The sequence below is a fragment of the Triticum urartu genome, chromosome 5A (genome assembly GCF_056163025.1).
Source record: "Triticum urartu cultivar PI428250 chromosome 5A, HENAU_Tu73, whole genome shotgun sequence".
In the NCBI taxonomy this organism is placed as follows: domain Eukaryota; kingdom Viridiplantae; phylum Streptophyta; class Magnoliopsida; order Poales; family Poaceae; genus Triticum; species Triticum urartu.
Genome location: NC_141877.1, coordinates 582,853,139 through 582,872,491, shown reverse-complemented (window position 1 = coordinate 582,872,491; position 19,353 = coordinate 582,853,139).

Genomic DNA, 19,353 nt, shown 5'->3' with positions numbered 1-19,353 from the left:
CCCCAAAAAGGCTAGGCCGTCCGTGCCCCAAAAAGGCTCACCCAGCCAATCGGCTGAGAGACTGAGCCCACAGGTTATGGTCTGCCGAGAACTCATCGCACGGTCAAAACGAGAACCAAAGAAGATCCAACGTCCACCAACGCGAAAATAAACAGTTTGACCAACATCCAATGGTCCAAACCGAAGCAAATCGAGGGACAACCAAGGAGACGAGTTAGCCAGCCTCATTATATGTTAAAATGCATGTCCGCCGCAGCGGAAGGGCCAATAAATACGACGCCTTCCGTGTATTATGCAGCGCCAATGCGGTTTTGCGACGCGTCTGCTGGAGCCTGCTAGAGGAAACATGGCCGACCCAGCAGCAGCTTTGCAGGCTTTTTTGCGGGACGGCGCAGCGGCCTAGCGGAATATCTAGTCCACCTTGCAACCTGACCTAAATTTTGCTTGCTTGGCCGTCGGGATATTGCAGGAATCGTTCTCATTTTAGCATTGTCCGTGCGGAATGCACATTATTACAACATTTTGAGATCAAAAGAAACGCATACATTTGCCCGAAAACTTCTCCACTCTGAGAGCATGGCTCTCGCGACCGCGGTCGTCCCCGCGTGAGCGCGCGGCCGCCGCCGGCCGGATCTCCATGCTCCGGCCACCCCTGCGTCTGCCGCTCCCAGATCCGGCCTCCACGTCGTCTGCTCCCCCCTTCCCTCCTACTAGGAATCAGGTGTGGGAGCTGCGCCCCGGCGACCCCGCGCCGTCACTCCCGTCTTCACCGGCAGCTCCCCGTCGGCCACCCCCAACGCTGCTCCACGCCCCAGCGAGCGCGCTGTCGCCGCCTCCCGCTGAGATGTCTGCTGGCTCCGCGCCGCGCGTCGTCCCGCAGCCAGCGCCGTCTGTTGCTCGATCCCATCTGGATCGGGGCCCCGCCGGCGCTGAGCCGCTCCGTCCATGCTGTTGGCGGGTCAGGGAAGGTGCCGGTGGTGTCTCCGAGCAAGTTGGTTGCGCCTGTGCGTGCGCCCGCGCGACTGCCCGTGCAGGCCTCTGCTGCGTCGATCTTGGAGGGCCCGGAGGGGATGTGCTCCCCCGTCGCCGCGCCACCGCATCTCGGCTCGGGTCGGCCAGAGCCCGAGTCATGGACCTCTCTGGCCGCTGACGGCGACGATGACGATGAAGAGGAGCCGGCCCCTATGACACCGCCTGCTGCCAAGGCCTCGGCCCCAGTCGCTGCTCTGCTGGACGTGGTGGTGAAGGCGAGCGAGGTATGGCAGGAGGTGTTGCCCCGGCATGATCCACGTCGCTAGCCCCTGCAATGGCTCCGCGTCCAATCCCTGCTTGGCTGCACGGTAGATGTTGCAGATGCTTCGCTCCTGGGCATCGTGCGGCCGCTTGCAGAGATCCGCTTCGGTGCTCCCGTTGATTGGAGAATGGTCACCGTGCACGCGGATGCCGCAATCCTTGACGTCCTTTAAGTTCTTTGGCATGCCTTGCCATGCCGCCAGTCCTCGGTTCCATGCGCCATCCTGCTCTAGCTTCATGTAAGGGTGCAATGAAAGCCGTGCTCCCTTCCAAGGCGATTCACCATGGGTCTTGGGCGTCTGTCGTCTCTGCTACCGTTGGCTCAGCAACCCCACCCGATATTGATGTTGCGGTCCTTTTTGGCCGATCAGACAACATTGTTGCAGAGTTGTCTGGCACGGGTTCAGAGTTTTCTCGAGCGGGCGGAGGCTGCTCTTAGCAGGCTCTCCCTTGCACCGGCTAGGTCGCAGACCACTTCGATGTCATGCCCTTCTGGCGTGGAAGATGTTGGTGTTGGAAATATGCCCTAGAGGCAATAATAAAATGGCTATTATTGTATTTCCTTGTTCATGATAATTGTCTATTGTTCATACTATAATTGTATTAACCGGAAATCGTAATACATGTGTGAATACATAGATCACAATATGTCCCTAGTAAGCCTCTAGTCGACTAGCTCGTTGATCAATAGATGGTCATGGTTTCCTGACCATGGACATTGGATGTCATTGATAACGGGATCACATCATTAGGAGAATGATGTGATGGACAAGACCCAATCCTAAGCCTAGCACAAGATCGTATAGTTCGTCTGCTAAAGCTTTTCTAATGTCAAGTATCATTTCCTTAGACCATGAGATTGTGCAACTCCCGGATACCGTAGGAATGCTTTGGGTGTACCAAACGCCACAACGTAACTGGGTGGCTATAAAGGTGCACTACGGATATCTCCGAAAGTGTCTGTTGGGTTGGCACGAATCGAGACTGGGATTTGTCACTCCGTGTAAACGGAGAGGTATCTCTGGGCCCACTCAGTAGGACATCATCATAATGTGCACAATGTGACCAAGGAGTTGATCACGGGATGATGTGTTACGGAACGAGTAAAGAGACTTGCCGGTAACGAGATTGAACAAGGTATCGGGATACCGACGATTGAATCTCGGACAAGTACTATACCGGTAGACAAAGGAAATTGTATACGGGATTGACTAAATCCTTGACATCGTGGTTTATCCGATGAGATCATCGTGGAACATGTGGGAGACAACATGGGTATCCAGATCCCGCTGTTGGTTATTGACCAGAGAGATGTCTCGATCATGTCTGCATGGTTCCCGAACCCGTAGGGTCTACACACTTAAGGTTCGATGACGCTAGGGTTATAGGGAAAGTATGTACGCGGTTACCTAATGTCGTTCGGAGTCCCGTATGAGATCTCAGATGTCACGAGGAGTTCCGGAATGGTCCGGAGGTGAAGATTGGTATATTGGACGAAGGGTTTTGTAGTCTGAAAGTGTTCCGGAGGTACCGGGTGATGACCAGCATGACCGAAAGGTGTTTCGGGAGCCCCGACAAGTGTTGGGGGCTTCATGGGCCAAGGGAAGGGGGCAAACCAGCCCACTAAGGGGCTGTGCGCCCCCCTCACCTATTCCCACGTGACCAGGGGGTTTGGGGCGCCCCATCTAGGGTTCCCACCTCCTGGCTTGGGGGCCAAGTCACCCAAGGGGGAGATCCCATCTGCCCTGGCCGCCGCCCCCCTAGGGGAAACCCTAGGGCGCCTCCCCTTGCCCTTGCCACTATATATAGTGGAGGTTTTGGGGCTGCACAACATACGAGTCTCTCTCTTCCAAGGCGCAGCCCTACCTCTCTCCCTCCTCGTCTCTCGTAGTGCTTGGCGAAGCCCTGCAGGAGTACCGCGCTCCTCCACCACCACCACGCCGTCATGCTGCTGCTGGACGGAGTCTTCCCCAACCTCTCCCTATCTCCTTGCTGGATCAAGGCGCGGGAGACGTCACCGGGCTGTACGTGTGTTGAACGCGGAGGCGCCATTGTTCGGCGCTTAGATCGGAATCGACCGCGATCTAAATCGCTGCGTGTACGACTCCACCAACCGCGTTCTTGCAACGCTTCTGCTTAGCGATCTTCAAGGGTATGAAGATGCACTCCCTCTCTCTTGTTGCTAGTATCTCCTAGATTGATCTTGGTGACACATAGGAATTTTTTTGAATTATTGCTACGATCCCCAACAGTTGGCTCTATGGAGGAAGGGAGGCAAGAGTTATATGGATGTTTCTCCCCTCGTGTTGAGAACGGTTCATCGTCACTCTCAGGCGAGTCCATTGTCGTGCTTGAAGATCCGGTGTTGCAGGTCATGCCCGAGCTACGAGAGCTATGTCTTAGCCCTGGTTCTCCTCTCTCTGTATATGTAACATCCCAAAATTCTAAATTTTGGAATGTTATAATAAATAGATAGATTTGATTGATTGTCTGAAAGTGAGTGAATTCAAAACTTGTTGAAAGTTAAATGCGAGGGAATAAAAGGACTTTCCCAAACTTTCATATTTGCTTTCTGATCTCCATGAATTCAAATTATTTTTCAAATACAAAACCCTTGAGCGAAGATGATATGACTTCTTCCATTTAAATTAAATGAAAGGGTTATGTGTGATTACTATTGCTTGCTTACGATAGATTGACCGGAGTGTGACGAGTAGATCTATCAAGATTTTTGAGTGCGAATCATCTTCATCAACATTGCAGGCAAGTTCACACTTTGATCATATCCCCTTTCATACCCAGTTTTTATGCATTAGTTTGACCCTCAAACATTGCATGAGTAGGATTGATAACATGTGGGTATTGGGAAGTAGTTGATGAGGTAGGAACCTATTGCCCTGCATTCAAACCTTGGGAGTTACTATTACGTTATGCTTATAGTGCCATGCTATGCTCGTAGACATGGATTGGGTTTTGAGAGTCTTCGTGACAGATGTGAGATTGTTAATTAATGGTTTACTTAAGGTGGCAACTTAAACACACATCTGGGTGGATTGAGGTACCTGGGTATTCCAGGATTGCCTGTCTAGGCACCTAGGTAGACTAGGATTGCCTGTTTTTTTCGGACCGCCACCCAGGCTCAAAGGGATCACGAGATTTTTCATACTAGAAACTTCCGTGTGCAGCCACAAGCTATTATGGGCTCTAGCATAGTTGATTAAGTCGTGTGAACTCTTACAGGGTAGACTAGCAGATGTAGGGGAAAGTAGGTGTAACGGTCTATCCATCGTAAGGTGCTAGCACTTCTGAAAGACTATGTCTCGGTCATCCGTCTTCTCAAACACCATGTAGTGCGAGAAACCAAACGGAGGCGATCGAGTCTTGTGGGGAAAAGTGCGCAAACCTCTGCAGAGTGTATAAACTAATCATGATTAGCCGTGTCCCCGGTTATGGACATCTTGAGTATCTAGTACCTGGATTATCATGTGAATCTCAACATGTTACTCTAAAATTTAATTTTGTTGGGTTTAATGATGTTACTTAATTGGGATTGAGAATGCTGTCAACCATTCTCAATGTTCAACAACCACCATGATAGTTAAATAAAATTTATTCCTTTGCAGTAGGGAAAAATTGGCTTTACGCAAAACCTTATAACCATAGAGCTTTTCCACCAGCCAAATATGCATATAGTGATAGCCATTGTTCATCATTCTCTATGGTGTGAATTTGCCAGTACATTCAATGTACTGACCCTTTGTGGCTGCAACGTCTCCTGTTGCAGGATTTCTTACGACGAGTAAGTGATACGTTAGGGTTATGGTTTCTACACTCAACTTTGCCGTTGGTGTTGATGAGAATCCACAACCTTGTTACTTCCGCTATTTTGGATTGAGGTAATAGTATTTTACGTTACTTATACATGTGATTTACCTCTGTTATAAATCCTCGAGTACTGTGTGTGTCACCATACCAATCCAGGGATGACACTTAAGCACAGAGACTTGATCCGTTCGGGTCGGGTCGCTACAGTAGAGCATCTCATGGGCGGCCTCGTGTGAGGGGCATGTGTTGCCAAAGTCATGTGAGCAACTGAAGGTGCCTGAGTCCATCGTGTTGGCGGTTCCTGTGGTCGATGAGGTTGCGTCGGTGATTCCTTTGGTTGAGGTTGTTGATGTGGTCAGTATGTTGATGTCGGCTTCTGGCAGCGTCTTGGTTGATGACAACGAAACTAAGAAATTCAATGAGTTTTATGATTTTCTTGACAAATGGGTGGCTCATCAGCCGACATCTGGCAAGACAAGTGACCCTCCAAAGAAGAAGTCAACTAAGGAGAAACCAAAGAAGAAGAAAAATAAGAAGTGTGACGCCATCCGAAAGGCGTCCGTGGGTTCATGATGGAGGGTGGTCAGTTTTCGTTGGTGTGCTCGCTAGGAGTTTCATTGTGTTCTACAAGTATTGAGAGTTGCGGTTGTTGCTTGTTTAGAGGGCCGCTTGAGCAGTTTTGGTGTTTCGTACTTTGCAAGTAGTCCGTATTTGGGAGTCTGTACCGGTTTTCGTTCGGTTTTCCGTAAATTAACCGGGCAACTCTCTTCTTCTTAATTAATCGATGAGGTAAATATTTTTGCCTCCGTTCCGAAAAAAAGCTATGCTTGTGCTTCTAAGATGCTCTTTTACAAAGAAGACGTGCTTTTGGCTGAGCTGAAAGGATTCAGTCTACCGAGTACAACATTTTAGTGACCATTTGGTTGAAAAAAACATGATCTATTGATGTTATCTTGTGCTAAACCTGAAAGGCTGAAAAATATATCTCAAATGCTGAGGTGACACTGATAAGGGGTGGGCAGTGATCTCCAATTAAATTTCGTTTCATGCAAAGTGAAGACTGTAAAATTTCAATCATCTGACAATACTAATGTAAATGGTCGAAACAAACTTCTCTCAAGAAACTTTCTGATGAGCAATCAGGGCATTCCATATAATTATTATCAGTTACTGCTCAGTGCGCACTATCATACTCTCTCCGTTTCAGTTTACAAGGCGTGCGCGTACATCTAGATTATTAATTTTATCACCGTAATATAAACTATATAACACAAAAATTGTACCGTTTGAAAATAGAACATCTGAAGTTTTGATATGTTTTTTGTAATATATGACTTCTATTAGATTGGTCAAATTGACGATCTAGGGATACACGCACGCCTTGTAAACTGAGAGAGAGGGAATAGGTTAAATGATTGAGAGAGCAAGCAAGCCGTATGACCAACAACAGAATATAACTATCTTCTGGCAGGCTGATTCTTTTCAACTCAGCCAAATGGTTATCTCTCGGCAAATTCAGTAGAAGGTTTGAGTAAATGGTTAATTAAACATATGCCCCTGCAATTCTTAGTGATGGACCAAGTATGTGCATAGTTTTCGAGGTGGTATATCCATAGTAGTACTTTTATGACCGAGTCTGCTAAGATGTAAATGATGGATGACAGTTCATTGTGAAAGGTTATGTCACGTTGAAAGCCATAAAGAATGCAACTAGTGCTAGTTGTGACAGGAGAATGGTATTGTCCGCGCGGACTGCACATTAGTTCGAACAAATAAGACATGCTTCTGACTTTGTTGAAAGGAATCAGTCTACTGAGTGCAAAAGTTAGTGATAATTTGTTAGAAAAAATAACACAATCTTTCAATGGTATGTATGATAGGTTGATAGGTCACCCACATCATATATGTTGTGCTATACCTGAGCCAAATGCCGAGATGACAATGGAATTGTCATGCGAAGTAATTCAATCAATTAACAGTACTAATGCAAACGGTCCAACACAAACTTCTCTCAAGAAACTTTCTAATGTGCAATTGGGGCATTCTGCCTAAACTATTACCAATTACTGCTCACTATCATACGTTAAATAGGGGAGACATTGAACAAGCCATATGCCCAGCAACAGAATAGAACTATCTTTGGGAAGTTCAGTAATAGGTTTGAGTAAATAGATCAGGTGTAGTTATAGTTTTCGAGGGATGATATATGGTACCTTTGTGATGGAGTCTGCTGAGGTATAAATATATGTCTTTCGTGATGGTGGGTGTTGCGATAATGATTGGTGATAGTTCATTGCGGAATGACCCAAAGAAGTTGGGTTCCTTAATATTTAGCTTATCCTTGATTTGGTTCAGACTGAAGAGGTAACAAGCATGACTGGATGAATATCCAGCAGCTAAAAAACTAAAAAGAACTTTAAGGAAAAAAATGGACGTTTGTGCTATAACCAAATCCAGTTGAATGATTGACGCTGAAGTTCAAGTCTTCAACCAAACATGCAGATAAATAAATGGCGTAACTGCCGCGCCAACTCTTGGAATATGAAAAGAGTCCAACCTCTTACATTTATTGTTCTCTACCATGTCCTAGTTCTTATATAAGTAGTTTTCCTTGCTACCTTCTTCTCAAGAACTAGAACTGAATGCGCCCAAGACTATGGCTCGAGCACATTGTGGGAAAATGGTAAAGAGTGTTAGGAATGACAGGCAACAGGAACACTGGAATTGTTATCTTCTTTTTTAGGGGAACTGGCACGAGCGGTGTCTGAAGATTCAGGAGGCTACAAAGCCCACCAGTAGTCAAAGCGGCAGAAGATGACGAAGAATCGTTACCACCAAACACCAACACAGAACCCAGATGACAATGAAGGAAAACCTCAGTCGTTCCCGTAGGAGCACGGAAGAAGACTCTTCGCACAACAATGCACAACCACACCACCGCACTGCATACATGGTCGTCGCTGAAGAAGAAACAAACCAAACCCATAAATAAGAAGGTTTGGGAAACCTCGATAATGGTGATGAAGAACACATACCTCAACACCATGCACTGTCCGCAGCATCCAACACATTGACCGAAGGAAATATGCCCTAGAGGCAATAATAAAGTTGTTATTTTATATTTCCTTATATCATGATTAATGTTTATTATCCATGCTAGAATTGTATTAACCAGAAACTTGATACATGTGTGGATACATAGACAAAACACCGTCTCCCTAGTAAGCCTCTACTAGACTAGCTCGTTAATCAAAGATGGTTAAGTTTCCTAATCATAGACATGTGTTTTCATTTGATTAATGGGATCACATCATTAGGAGAATGATGTGATGGACAAGACCCATCTGTTAGCTTAGCATGTTGATCGTTCAGTTTTATTGCTATTGCTTTCTTCATGTCAAATACATATTCCTACTATGAGATTATGCAACTCCCGGATACCGGAGGAATACCTTGTATGCTATCAAACATCACAATGTAATTGGGTGATTATAAAGATGCTCTATAGGTATATCCGAAGGTGTTTGTTGGGTTCGCATAGATCGAGATTAGGATTTGTCACTCCGAGTATCGGAGAGGTATCTCTGGGCCCTCTCGGTAATGCACACCATAATAAGCCTTGCAAGCAATGTGACTAATGAGTTATTTGCGGGATGATGCATTACGGAACGAGTAAAGAGACTTGCCGGTAACGAGATTGAACTAGGTATGAAGATACCGACGATCGAATCTCGGGCAAGTAACATACCGATGACAAAGGAAATAATGTATGTTGTCATAACGGTTTGACCGATAAAGATCTTCGTAGAATTTGTAGGAACCAATATGAGCATCCAGGTTCCGCTATTGGTTATTGACCGGAGAGGTGTCTCAGTCATGTCTACATAGTTCTCGAACCCGTAGGGTCCGCACGCTTAACGTTCGATGATGATTTTGTATTATATGAGTTATATGATTTGGTGACCGAATGTTGTTCGGAGTCCCGAGTGAGATCACGGACATGACGAGGAGTCTCGAAATGGTCGAGAGGTAAAGATTGACATATAGGACGATGGTATTCAGACACCAGAAGTGTTTCGGGATACACCGGGTACTTATCGGGTCACCGGAAGGGGTTCCGGGCACCCCCGGCAAAAGATATGGGCCTTATGGGCCAAGAGGGGAAACACACCAGCCACAAAGGGGCTGGTGCACCCCCCTATATGGTCTGGCCAAATTGGAGAAGGAAAGGGGAAGAAGGAAAGGAAAAGGGGAATAGGATTCCCCCTTCTCCCTCTTCCCTTCCTACTCCGAATAGGAATAGGAAAGGGTGGAGGCCGAATTGGGAGGACCCCAAGTAGGATTCCTCCTACTTGGGGTGCCCTCTTGGCTGCCTCTCCTCCCCTCCAACCTATATATATGAGAGGGGCACCACTAGAACACACACGAATCATTATTAGTCGTGTGCGGTACCCCCCTCCACAGTTTATGCCTTCGGTCATATTCATGTAGTGCTAGGCGAAGCCCTGTGCGGATAACTTCACCATCACCGTCACCATGCCGTCATGCTGACGGAACTCTCCCTCGCCACTTTGCTGGATCAAGAGTTCGAGGGACGTCATCGAGCTGAACGTGTGCAGAACTTGGAGGTGCCGTACGTTCGGTGCTTGATCGATCGGAACGAGAAGGAGTTCGACTACATCAACCCCGTTGTCAAATGCTTCCGCTTTCGGTCTACAAGGGTACGTAGACACACTCTCCCCCTCTCGTTGCTATGCATCTCCTAGATAGATCATGTGTGAGTGTAGGATTTTTTTTGAAATTGCATGCTACGTTCCCCAACAGTGGCATCTGAGCCAGGTCTATGCGTAGATGATATGCACGAGTATAACACAAAGAGTTGTGGGTGGTGATAGTCATACTACTTACCACCAATGTCTTATTTTGATTCAGCGATATTGTTGGATAAAGCAACCCGGACCAACCTTACATGACCACGTTGATGAGACCGGTTCCACCGACAGACATACGCAACTAGTTTTGCATAAAGGTGGCTGGCGGGTGTCTGTTTCTCCAACTTTAGTTGAATCGAATTTGACTATGGCCGGTCCTTGTTGAAGGTTAAAACAGCAAACTTGATAAATCACCGTTGTGGTTTTCATGTGTAGGTAAGAACGGTTCTTACTAGAAGCCCGTAGCAGACACGTAAAACTTGCAACAACAAAGTAGAGGACATCCAACTTGTTTTTGCAGGGATGTTGTGATGTGATATGGTCAAGACATGATGAGATATACGTTATTGTATGAGATGATCATGTTTTGTAAAAGTTGTCGGCAACTGGCAGGAGCCTTATGGTTGTCGCTTTATCGTATGAAATGCAAACACCATGTAATTGCTTTACTTTATCACTATGCATTAGCGATATTTGTAGAAGAAATAGTTGGCGAGGCGACAACGATGCTACGATGGAGATCAAGGTGTCAAGCCGGTGACGATGGAAATCATGACGGTGCTTTGGAGATGGAGATCAAAGGCACAAGATGATGATGGCCATATCGTGTCACATATTTTGATTGCATGTGATGTTTATCTTTTATGCATCTTATTTTGCTTAGTACGACGGTAGCATTATAAGATGATCCCTCACTAAAATTTCAAGGTATAAGTGTTCTCCCTGAGTATGCACCGTTGCGACAGTTCATCGTGCTGAGACACCACGTGATGATCGGGTGTGATAAGCTCTACGTTCACATACAACGAGTGCAAGACAGTTTTGCACATGTGGAATACTCGGGTTAAACTTGACGAGCCTAGCATGTACAGACATGGCGTTGGAACATTGGAGACCCAAAGATCGAATATGAATCATATAGTAGATATGATCAACATAGAGATGTTCACCATTGAAGTCTACTCCATCTCACGTGATGGTCGGACATGGTTTAGTTGATATGGATCACATGATCATTTAGATGACTCGAGGGATGTCTATCTAAGTGGGAGTTCTTAAATAATATGATTAATTGAACTTAATTTATCATGAACTTAGTCTTGATAGTATTTGCATATCTATGTTATAGATCAATAGCTCGCGTTGTAGCTCCCCTATGTTTTTTGATATGTTCCTAGAGGAAACTAAGTTGAAAGACGATAGTAGCAATGATGCAGACTGGGTCCGTGATCTAAGGATTATCCTCGTTGCTCCACAGAAGAATTATGTCCTTAATGCACCACTAGGTGACAGATCTATTGCAAGAGCAGATGCAGATGTTATGAACGTTTGACAAGCTCGGTATGATGACTACTTGATAGTTTAGTGCACCATGCTTTACAGCTTAGAACCAGGACTTCAAAAAAGTTTTGAACGCCATGGAGCATATGATATGTTCCAAGAGCTGAAAAAGTTATTTCAGACTCATGCCCGTGTTAGGAGGTATGAGACCCCTGACAAGTACTTTGCCTACAAGATGGAGGAGAATAGCTCAACTAGTGAGCATATGCTCAGAATGTCTGGGTACTACAATCACTTGAATCAAGTGGGAGTTAATCTTCCAGATAAGATAGTGATTGATAGAGTTCTCTAGTCACTATCACCAAGTTACTAGAACTTCATGATGAACTATAATATGCAAGGGATGACAAAAATGATTCCCAAGCTCTTCGCGATGCTAAAATCAGCGAAGGTAGAAATCAAGAAATAGCATCAAGTGTTGATGATTAACAAGACCACTAGTTTCAAGAAAAGGGGCAAAGGAAAAGAAAGATAACTTCAAGAAGAATGACAAGAAAGTTGCCACTCCCATGAAGAAGCCCAAAGCTAGACCCAAGCCTGAAACTGAGTGCTTCTACTGCAAAGGAAATGGTCACTGGAAGCGGAACTACCCTAGATACTTGGCGGATAAGAAGGATGGCAAAGTGAGCAAAGGTATATTTGCTATACATGTTATTGATGTGTACTTTACTAGTGTTTATAGCAACCCCTCGGTATTTGATATTGGTTCAATTGCTAAGAGTAGTAACTCGAAACAGGAGTTACAAAATTAACAGAGACTAGTTGATGTCGAAGTGACGATGTGTGTTGGAAGAGATTCCAAGGTTTATAAGATCACCATCGCATACTCCCTCTACCTTCGGGATTAGTGTTGAACCTAAATAAATTTTATTTGGTGTTTGCATTGAGCATGAATATGATTGGATCATGTTTATTGCAATACGGTTATTCATTTAAATCAGAGAATAATTGTTGTTCTGTTTATATGAATAAATTCTTCTATGGTCATACACCCAATGTGAATGGTTTACTGAATCTCGATCATAGTAATACACCTATTCATAATATTGATGCCAAAAGATGCAAAGTTGATAATGACAATGCAACATATTTGTGGCGCTGCCGTTTAGGTCATATTGGTGTAAAATGCATGAAGAAACTCCATGTAGATGGGCTTTTGGAATCACTTGATTATGAATCATTTGATACTTGCAAACCATGCCTCATGGGCAAGATGACTAAAAATCCGTTCTCCGGAACAATGGAGCGAGCTAATGACTTATTGGAAATAATACATACCGATGTATGCGGTCCGATGAGTGTTGAAGCTCGCGGCGGGTATCGTTATTTTCTGACCTTCACAAATGATTTGAGCAGATATATCTACTTAATGAAACACAAGTCTGAGACATTTGAAAAGTTCAAAGAATTTCAGAGTGAAGTGGAGAATCATCGTAACAAGAAAATAAAGTTTCTACGATCTGATCGCGTAGGCGAATATTTGAGTTACGGGTTTGGCCTTCATTTGAAACAATGTGGAATAGTTTCAGAACTCACGCCACCTCGAACACCACAGCGTAATGGTGTGTCCGAACATCGTAATTGTACTAATTAGGTATGGTGCGATCTATAATGTATCTTACCGATTTACCACTATCGATTTGCGTTATGCATAGAGATAGCTGCATTCACGTTAAATAGGGCACCGTCTAAATCCGTTGAGATGACACTGTATGAACTATGGTTTGGCAAGGAACCTAAGCTGTTGTTTCTGAAAGTTTGGGGTTGCAATGCTTATGTGAAAAAGTTTCAGCCTGATAAGCTCAAACCCAAATCGGAGAAGTGCGTCTTCATAGGATACCCTAAGGAAACAATTGGGTACACCTTGTACCACAGATCTAGAGGCAAGATCTTTGTTGCCGGGAATGTAACCTTTCTAGAGAAGGAGTTTCTCTCGAAAGAAGTGAGTGGGAGGAAAGTAGAACTTGATGAGGTAATTGTACCTTCTCTCGAATTAGATAGTAACTCATCACAGAAAACTGTTCCCATGATGCCTACACCAACTAGGGAGGAAGCTAATGATAATGATCATGAAACTTCAGATCAAGTTACTACCGAGCCTCATACGTCAACCAGAGCACGATCCACACCAGAGTGGTATGGTAATCCTATTCTGGAAGTCATGTTACTAGACCATGACGAACCTACAAACTATGAGGAAGCGATGATGAGCCCAGATTCTGATAAATGGCTTGAGGCCATGAAATCTAAGATAGGATCCATGTATGAGAACAAAGTGTGGACTTTGATGGACTTGCCCGATGATCGGCAAGCCATTGAGAATAAATGGATCTTCAAGAGGAAGACGAACGCTGATGGTAGTTTTACTATCTACAAAGCTCGACTTGTCGCAAAAGGTTTTTGACAAGTTCAAGGTGTTGACTACGATGAGATTTTCTCACTCGTAGCAATGCTTAAGTCTTTCCGAATCATGTTAGCAATTGCCACATTTTATGAAATCTGGCAAATGGATGTCAAAACTGCATTCCTTAATGGATTTCTTAAAGAATAGTTGTATATGATGCAACCAGAAGGTTTTGTCGATCCTAAAGGTGCTAACAAAGTATGCAAACTCCAGTGATCCATATATGGACTGGTGCAAGCATCTCGGAGTTGGAATATACGCTTTGATAAGGTGATCCAAGCATATGGTTTTATATAGACTTATGGTGAAGCCTGTATTTACAAGAAAGTGAGTGGGAGCTATGTAGCATTTCTGATATTATATGTTGATGAAATATTGTTGATTGGAAATGATATAGAATTTCTGGATAGCATAAAAGGATACTTGAATAAGAATTTTTCAATGAAAGACCTCGGTGAAGCTACTTATATATTGGGCATCAAGATCTATAGGGATAGATCGAGACACTTAATAAGACTTTCACAAAGCACATACACTACTAGGGAAAACCTTATACACAGAAATTTAGCAACAGCGCGGGTTAAAAAAGGGCGCTAGTGCTAGATAGCAGTAGCGGTTCAGAATAAACCGCACTGCAGATACGATCCTAGCAGTAGCGCGTGTGCCCGTAAAAGCGCTACTACTAATATTCCCATTGCTGGAACGATGGGCTACGCATAGCAGCAGCGGCCTTGCAGGAAGCGCGCTACCGCTAGGGCATGAGTAGCAGCGTGTTTCCCTGTAACAGCGCTACTGCTAATGGAAATAAAATAAAATGAAAAACAAATAGAAAAGTAAATGAAAATGAAATAAACAGAAAAAGGAGAAAGAAATAAAAATAAAATGTAAAGCAAAATAAATGAAAAAGCGAAAAAACAGAGAAAGGCTTAGCTGTAGCGTGTGTTAGTAAGAGGCGCTGTAGCTACGCAGCTGCAGCGCGTTTCCAGGACCCCGCTATAGAAACAAAAAGGGAAATAAAAAAGAGAGAAAATTACATATGTATAGCAGTAGCGCGTTTTGGAAAAAGCGCTATAGCTACCTTATCTATAGCGTGTTCTGCGAAACGCGCTACCGCTAGTTTTGACTTAACCAAAAAACTGTTCCCCCCCGGCCACCACTTGCCCCCAAATCTCTCGACCCACCCCGCCGCCGTCTCCCCGATTTGCCGTCGCCGCACTTCGCCGCCGTCTCCTGCCGACGTCGACGCCCCCGGAGCCACCAGAGCCGGGCGCCGTCGACGCCACCAGAGCCGCCCCCAATGCCACGGAGCTGCGTGGCCTCATCAACGCTACCGGAGCCGCCGTCGACGCCATCGGATCCTCCCTCGCCGTCACCGAAGACGCTCCTGCCTCCCTCGCCACCATTGCCTCCCTCGCCACCATCGGAGCCATCCTCTGTAAGCCCCCACCCCTCCTCTGTCTCTCATGCATAGGTTAGCTAGTTTAATTATGTTAATTATCTAGGTTAGGGCAAAAATTTAGTTAGGGCTTTGACAGAGAAGTAGTTATGTTAACTAGTTTAATTAGGTTAATTACCTAGGTTAGTGCTAAAATTTAGTTAGGGCTTTGACAGAGAACTAGTCAGGTTAACTAGTTTAATTAGGTTAATTATCTAGGTTATTTAGGAAAGTTTTATTTTAAAGATGATCCCTTCCTAGACTTTTATTGTTGATTATATCTTTTCATTGAAGTGGTCATGTTGTTTGTGCCCAAGTGGCTTTGTTGTTTGAATGAAGCTGAGTGGCCTATATATGTTTTGCCAGAATGTTGATTCATTTCCGTTCTGGCAAATTTCAGGTTCTCAATTTGTCCACTTTTTAGCAAAGGTCATGCCGAAATTTTCCGTGAATTTCGGCATGACTTGTGCTACAAACTAGGACATATCAAGTGCCCGGGATTTTCCGCACCAGGAAGGAGTCAACGTTCCTACAAAACATAGGCCTTTTGTATGTCATTATTCATTTTATTAGGTCTAGAATTAATTTACTAGATTTAATCGTAGGAAACATGGCTAGCAACGATGAAGGACAGGGTTCTGGTGATTGCGACGACGTCTACTGGGCGGCAGATGAATTTTTTAGCCTTGCCGACGATCAACCGGTGGCATCGGGGACTGAGACCGACACATAGACCGGTGCTGAGATTGAGACCGGCGCTGAGACGCAGACCGGCATCGATACCGACGCTGAGACTGAGACCGGTGCTGAGACTGAGACCGGCGCTGAGACTCAGACCGGCATCGAGACCGGCGCTGAGACTGAGACAAAGAGGCAACAACTTCCTAACAAACTCAAGACTACTAGACTGGTGGTCACGGAGGTGGACGACGGCAATTTTGAGCCAAAGGCGCCCGAGGAAGCGCGTCCATGCTACGGCAATCAAATAGGCTGCATCGTACGGACAACCGCCACCATCAACGATGAGAAACTACCGAAGATAGAAAATATGAGGAGCTCCCTCCTAAAGAAGTTTCACCAGATATTCTTGTTCTCGGGCCGGAATGAGAAGGATTATGAAGATCCAGATGAGGACCTGGCAATGAAGAAGATAAACAAACACACCATGACCAAGTTTAGCAACGCGTTGGCCGCCTGGAAAAATCGAGTGAAAGCAAAGATCATCAACAAGAAGGAACCCTACTCCGAGATTGTAAAGGATAATCCGACAATCACGGAAGAGCAGTTTCAAATATTCAAGGAGTCTTGCGAGGCCGAAGCTGCCAAAAAAAAGTCTCAGTACATGAAGGGGCTTCAAGAGAGGAACATTGGGAGCCACCACCTCGGAAGCCGTGGTTACGACGGAAAGAGGTCCAAATGGGCCAAGGAGGACGTGGAAGCCGCGAGTCTTGGCATCCCAGACCCCTTGGCGGATTTCACCGTCCCGCAGGAGCATGACGTCCTCAGGGCCCGGCACCGTTGGGACCTAGCGAACAAGGTTTACGAGACAACACCGGTCATTACAGAGTTCATGAGACTGCTGGTAATTTTAGTTTCTGATAAATTCGACTGCACACGTTAGTCATATTTGTAAACAATCCTTGTGCCTTTTGCAGAGAGAGCAACACCGGATTGCGGCCGAAAGTGACTCGCCGTCTGAGGCATTGGCGAGGCCCAAGTGGGACACTCCATTCAACTGGGCGTTGAACATATTGAAACGACAACCGGTGGATACTCGACCGTCGTATGGACGTGTGCACGGTGTCAGAGACGGCGCCACGTGGAAGAAGTACTAGCGTGAGACCACGGAGGAGAGAAAGGAAAGACGGAGGTTAACTAAAGAAAACATCGACAAGAAGGTTGAGATTGCGGTTGAGAAGAAATCATCTCAAACAGTCGCAACAGCGGTAGCTGCCGCAAAACTGGTGGTTGCAAATTTGTCTACTTCCTTGGTGACGGGCGTTATCACTTGGACAAGGCAAAATCCAGAAAAAAATGCAAGGGACTTTCCCCTTGCCGACTTCTTGGGGAGCAACTCGACTAGCGTTGCACCAGCACCTGCTCCCGCACCGGCTCCCGCACCTGCTCCCGCACCGACTCCCGCACCTGCTCCCGCACCGGCTCCCGCACCGGACGTGCTCGGTGGTGCTTCATCTTTGGCTGAGCTCGATGCCCTCACGGTATCTGTCACACCGTCCCCCTTCAATATAAATGTATAATCTCCCGTTTTCGTTGCCTTTCGGATGTCTCACGTCGTAGACTTTTCTTTGCAGGCCGACGAAACCCCGTGCACCATATTGTACACCATCGGCGACCAGAAGGTGGACGTGGGGAAGGCGACGATAATGAAGCCGAAGGAACCATTGTTCCACAGCCGGCCGATCCCCCCGAACATCTTCAAGGTTTTCGTGGCCAGTGTAAAACCAGGCCACGAGAATTTGCCTCCTCCAATACTAGCGGGGGATGACGACAAGACACCGCGGTGGCTTGGTGATTGTTGCAATGGGTGGGTGCTGTTGTGGCCAAAGAGTCTGCTTCGTCTGGAGGCGGCCGGGAGCACACCCACGAGCACGCAGCCTCAGCAAGGTATGAACATCAACACCCCACCTACCCAATTAGCGTCTGGTGTCGGGTTGGGTGATAGCGGATGGGGTAAGGAGGAGGCTCCATTAGTCGCTGATGACGTTGCCATGGATGAGGATGAGGACGACGATGGCGCTGAACAGTATGTCTATACTGGCGCCTCCTCAGGGTTTGAGCGTCATGAGTTGGTGCCTGAATTGCCGTCTCAACGTATTATGGACGACCTTCCGGTAGTAAAGAAGTCTAGGAAGAGAGCGAGGAAAGGCAAAAAAGCTGATTCTATGATCTAGCCGCCTCAGTAGCCTCGGCTTCAGGACCGTATAGATATCCCCGATGCGGATAAATGGCATATCCCCGGTCAACCAATCCTACCTGCAACAGCGCTACAGGCCAGATTTGGCGATCTAAGGAGACTTCATGACGATGTGCTGCGGGTAGAGAAAGGCCTCATCGCCTTGAAAGATCCAGGATACCCACTCTACATGGTTAACATTCCATGGCAAATGTCGTACGTCGACGGCTTCCCCGCGGATAAGTTCTTCCTCCGATTCGATTACATATTCGATATGTTTCACGTGAAGAAGCTGGATTTTACGTTTGTCCGCCTTTATGCCTTGCACATGAACTACATCATCGGGGTTGAGCAGATATCTAATATCTGTGTCGCTGACCCATACTACATGCACGAGGGCTTCTTGGGAGTCTGCAAAAAGCACCGTGAATACACGAGGGATTACATCATCACTTTCATGCTCGCCAATAAGGACAAGGAGGCGATTCTCGTGCCTTATCATCCCGTGTAAGTCATCCGCGCTGCTATCCTTCCTTCGATTTCAATCATTAATTTGCACGGCGGAGGCTAATTAATTTGAGGTGTACTTATTTTGCGCAGCGGCGGGTGCGCTGTCCTCATCATCCTCTACCCCCGATTCTCCCATGCTCTTTACTTGGACTCATCGAAGAACATTCACAAAAAGGATTACACCCACATCAAGGATGTTCTCGACAGTGCTATGTTTTACTACCAAGCAAGGGGTGGAGAGGTCAGGGACAAGAAGACAAGGGGCGGCAGGGCCGCCTTCGGCCATAAGACCGACTTCTGCTACATCCAGCAACCGAACGATTCTCTTAATGATGGATTCTATGTCCTACACCACATGCTGGAGTACAGACGGGATCACCAGAACCTTCGCATGTCACCTAGATCCGGCGATGCCCATATTCTGCAATGGGCAAAGGACATAGGAGATATTGAGGATCATCGACTTCGAGCTGAGTTCTATAACATCCAACGCGAACTTGCCCAAATCATCATGAAGGAGGTCGTTGGAAAAATAGGGATGTTCTACGGAGAAGGACAAATGTCGCAGGAAGACGTCCGAACATGGATAGCCTCTCAGCGTCTCGACATGAAGCCTTTCACTAAGCTCAAGGACTATCTCCCTGACTTGGATGGATGGAACGGCATGTTGGAGGGATTGTCGATATATGACAATGTGTCC